This window comes from Passer domesticus, chromosome 6 (assembly GCF_036417665.1).
Source record: "Passer domesticus isolate bPasDom1 chromosome 6, bPasDom1.hap1, whole genome shotgun sequence".
NCBI lineage: Eukaryota > Metazoa > Chordata > Aves > Passeriformes > Passeridae > Passer > Passer domesticus.
The window spans coordinates 2,311,903-2,317,123 of NC_087479.1; positions in this window are offsets into that span (position 1 = coordinate 2,311,903).

Sequence of the window (5,221 nt, forward strand, 5' to 3'; positions counted from 1 at the left end):
ACTTGGACTCTTGGAGATGTGAAATGCTCCCAGGCTTCAGGGGGAGGTGGAGCAGGGCTGAATTTAAGGATAACCTTGCATTTATTGTGATCTCTGCTCCGCTGATCCCAGCTCAGGTTAGGGCAACTCCTGCCTCAGGCAGGGCAGGGGAGGGGCTGAGCCTTTCAGTCCTGATTTTTGGTGGGTTTTGGTGGGTTTTGGTGGTTTCTCTTGGTTTTTGTGGAAGTTCCAGCCAGTTCCAACACCCTGGAGTTGGGAAGAGGCACAGGGGGAGCTCCTGAAGTAAGTGGGAGTATGGAGTGTCCATAGTAGGGATCCTGGTGGGATGCTCAAGGGGGTCCCCAGCCTTCAGGAGCTGTGGGATGGAGGGGTGACCCCCTCATTTTGGGGATGGAGAGGTGACCCCCTCACTGTGGGGATGGAGGGGTGACCCCCTCACTGTGGGGCTGGGGGCAGAGCCTGTCCCAGCCCCCAGAACCCCAATCCTGCCCTCACCTCACAGGGCATGGGCAGCACTCGGTGTGTGATGAGTGAGCCCATCCTCCTCTTCCCTTTCACCCCTCCTCTGCTCCTCGGGAACCGTGGGATGGGGATTTGGGGATTTGGGAGCAGCTCCCAGGTGAGTTTTCCCCAGGGGAGGAAGCTCACAGCCTTGGTTCAGGATGTGATTCCGAGCAGGATCCTGAGTTTTTGGGTGGTACACGTGGATTCTCCAGTGTCTGATGGAAGGTTTGTGATCCTTTCCCCAGGACCACCCCCCCATCTCCCACTGGTGCTAATTAAACTCAGAACATAATTGGCCAGTTCTTTTCCATGTGATTTTGGGCCAGGTTTGCTGATCCTGGCACCTCCTTCCTCCAGCCAAGGAAAACTGTGGAAGTTACCAACACCCACAACCTTTCCATGTCCCCATTTCCAGTTTCTGGAGCATCTCTTGATGCTCCATGGATTTATCCTCTTACAGGGAGAGGGTGTGGAGTGCCAGGAAAAGGGGGAATGGCTCCCACTGCCAGAGGGCAGGGATGGATGGGAGATTGGGAAGGAATTCCTGGCTGGGAGGGTGGGGAGGAGCTGGAATGGAATTCCCAGAGCAGCTCTGGCTGCCCCTGGATCCCTGGAAGTGTCCAAGGCCAGGTTGGAGCAACCTGGGACAGTGGAAGGTGTCCCTGCACATGGCAGGGGTGGAATGGGATGAACTTTAACATCCCTTCCAATCCAAAGCACTCTGGAATTCCATGATGATGATGATGATGATGAAGAGCCTGTTTTCCAGCACCAGTGAAGCCTCCAGAGTGGTTTCTCCCAGCACACAGCACTGCCCTGTGGCCCTGGGTGCAGCCACGTCCCATTTTGAGGCTGGGGTCCCTTTTCCCATCCCTCATTTTTCCATCCCCTGGCATGGGGATGTGGGGCTGAGCCCCTCTGGAATGCCCCCACTGCCCCTCCCCTGGCACCTTCAGCATCCACACTGCCAGGAGCATCCAGTGCCTTTTCCACAGGCTCCAGAAATAATTGCATGTTCCCAGCAAATTCCCTTTGTCCTCTAAAAATATCCCTGGGCCCCGGCGCTGACCGTCCGCAGGTCCGGGGCCCTAATTGCTGATTTCTGCTAAAATCCGACATTTTCGGGGCAGGAGGGAGGAGCACGAGGGAATGAGCCACTTCTGGGAGGGGGACTGCATTGTCTGCTGCTAAGTATAGCCTCCAGATTTCATGCCTGGCCCATAAAACCCCGGAATTTTCCTCAAACCAGATGGGGAAGGGTTTGCTGCACCGGCCAGCCCGGGGTGAGGAGGGGAGGGAGCTCTGCCCTCCCCTTGGGCTGTGCTTGGAAAAGGCTAAATGGGAATGAATTCCATAAATCCCCATCCCTCTGATGCCCTGACCTCCGTTCCTGCTTCATCTCAGCACGGGGGAGGTCCCCAGGGGAGGGAAAGGTCCTCGAGTTCCCATCCCGGCCCACGCTGCCCTTTTTTCCCGGGATGCTCCCTGCAGCTCCAGCCCTCCTGCTGCTCTCTGCTGCCATTCCAGGGATACAAACTCTGACAAAAAAACCACCCAAAAACCAAAACCAACCTGCCCTGGGGCCATCTCTTCTCCAGTCACTCAAATTTTGCAGCTCCCACCACGATTCCAGGCCGGCCGGAGACGTCGGAGAGTTGGGATTCGTAGGGGCAAAACACCAGATTTAGGGAGCACAATAAAAAAGGGAAATGTCGCGGTGGCATCCTCAATTTGCTAATTAATTTCCCCCCCACCCTGCTTTCTGCTGCTGTTCAGCAGGGATGGCTGTGCCCGGGGGGTGCCTGGCACTGCACCCCCTTCTTGTCAGCCCTCCCAAAACAAGCACGGCGAGGCACCAGTGGCTGACTGCTGCTTTTACCAAAAATCCCCGGCTTTTGGGGGATTTCTGGCACCCTGAAGTCATCGCTGGAGGCAGAGCCTTTCATTAATGCAGCCTCACGGGTCCCCTGTGCTGTCTGGGGTCACTGTGGAGGGTGGGGGGCTCTGTCAGCTCCAGGGGGTGCCAGGCTGCAGGCATGGCTCTGGGTGGGATTTTGGGGTGTCCCAGGTGGGTACCAGTGCTCCAGGGATGGCTCTGGGTGGGATTTTGGGATGCCAGTGTGATGTGCCAGGCTGCAGGGATGGCTCTGGGTGGGATTTTGGGATGTTCCAGGTGGGTCCCATGGTGCAGGGATGGCTCTGGGTGGGATTTTGGGTTGTCTCAGGTGGGTGCCACGGTGTAGGGACAGCTCTGGGTGGGTTTTTGGGATGTCCTGGGTGGGCACCAGTGCTTCAGGGATGGCTCTGGGTGGGTTTTTTATGTCAGGGTGATGTGCCAGGGCTTCAGGGATGGCTCTGGGTGGGATTTTGGGGTGCCCCAGGTGGGCACCAGTGCTTCAGGGATGGCTCTGGGTGGGTTTTTGATGTCAGGGTGATGTGCCAGGCTGCAGGGACAGCTCTGGGTGGGATTTTGGGATGTTCTGGGGGGTACCAGGGTGCAGGGATGGCTCCGGGTGGGATTTTGGGATGTCCTGGGTGGGCACCAGGGCTTTAGGGATGGCTCCGGGTGGGATTTTGGGGTGTCCCAGGTGGGTACCAGTACTTCAGGGATGGCTCTGGGTGGGATTTTGGGATGTCAGGGTGATGTGCCAGGGTGCAGGGACAGCTCTGGGTGGGATTTTGGGATGTTCCAGGTGGGTACCAGTGCTTTAGGGATGGCTCTGGGTGGGATTTTGGGTTGTCTCAGGTGGGTGCCACGGTGTAGGGACAGCCCTGGGTGGGTTTTTGGGATGTCCTGGGTGGGCACCAGTGCTTTAGGGATGGCTCTGGGTGGGTTTTTGATGTCAGGGTGATGTGCCAGGCTGCAGGGACAGCTCTGGGTGGGATTTTGGGATGTTCCAGGTGGGTACCAGTGCTTCAGAGATAGCTCTGGATGGGATTTTGATGTCGGGGTGATGTGCCAGGGCTTCAGAGATGGCTCTGGGTGGGATTTTGGGATGTTCCAGGTGGGTCCCACAGTGCAGGGATGGCTCTGGGTGGGATTTTGGGATGCCAGGGTGATGTGCCAGGGCTGAGCTACGGCCCCCCCCGTGCAGGGCAGCGGAGGAAATCTGTCACCGAAGGAAACCTGTCACCGAAGGAAATCGCTGCCGGGGTTGCTGTGGAGACGGGAGGCGCAGCCCGGGCGGTGCGGCCAGCGCGGCTCTGCCGGGAGGGGACACGAGGGGACCCCTGTCCCCCGCTGTCACCTCGGGATGCTCCCAAAGGAGCTGCGCCCCGCGGTGCCACGGCGGGTTTGGGCTGGTTTTTGCTGCTTTGGGGCTATTTGGGGCTGTTTTGGGGCTATTTGGGGCTGTTTTGGGATGTTTTAGGGGTTGTTGTGCCCCTCCCCACTTCTGTGCACCCCTGCCCCAGCCCTGCCTGAGGGACACAGGAATTTCCTTTCATAAAATCATGGAATTCCAGAATGGTTTGGGTTGGAAGGGGCTTTAAATCCAATCCCACACCAGCCCAGGCTGCTCCAAGCCTCAGTGTTCAATCTTTCCTGGAACAATTCCAGGGATTTTGGGCAGCCCCAGCTCCTCTGAGCACCCTGTGCCAGGGCCTTGCACCATCCCAGGGATGGATTTCCATGAGGACACAGCTGGGCTGGGGCAGATGGAGGAAAGGGAAAAGCCACCTTATAAAAACCCCATCCTTCATACCTCCAAAATCTTCCACGTGAAATCCCACAAACTGGGCATGTGGGCTGATATTGACTGAAAAAATAGATAAAATATAAAAAATCATTTATAAAATAGATAATATATATAAAATAATATAGAAAATATAGAAAATACATAAAATATATAAAATAAATAAAATATTAAAATATAAAATATAGAAAAATGTATTTATATATTTATATATAAATATATAGAATATATAAAATATATAAAATATATAAAATATATAAAATATATAAAATATATAAAATATATAAAATACTGAGCTGTGCCCTAAATGGGAGCCTTGGAGTTGGGAAGGGTTTTAGGAGCAGGGAGGGGTTTGGGTGTGCCAGGGGATGGGGGCTGCTGGAGAGGAAAGGATTGGGAGGGATCCGGGATTTCGGGGGGCTGCAGGGACATGGAAGATCCAGGCATGGGGTGTTTGGAGCAGTGCAGGGGGTGAGGGAGGGCAGGGATGGGTTATGGGGGGCTGTGGGGGCAGGGGTGGGTGTGTGGGGTTCGGGGTGTGATGGGCACAGGGGGGTTCAGGAGGGGTTTGGGGGGATATGGGGCGGGTGTGGGGACTGTGGGGGTGCAGGCGGGTGTGGGGTGGGCACGGAGCGGGTGTGGGGTGCACAGGGGGGCCGGGGGACAAGGGGACATCTAAGGGACAGGGACAGGGACCCGGGGACAGGGACTGGGACAGGGACTGGGACAGGGACTGGGACAGGGACAGGAGATGGGCAGGGAAAGGAACAGGGACAGGAGATGGGCAGGGACAGGGACAGGGACAGGGACAGGGACAGGGACAGGGACAGGGACAGGGACAGGGGCAGGGACAGGGACAGGGACAGGGACAGGGACAGGGACAGGGGCAGGGACAGGGGCAGGGGCAGGGACAGGGACAGGGGCAGGGGCAGGGAGGAGGCAGCGGGCTCCGGGCAAAGGCGATCCGCAAGCGCCGGGCGAGCGCAGAGCAGAGCAGAGCAGCAGCAGGAGGAGGAGAGGAG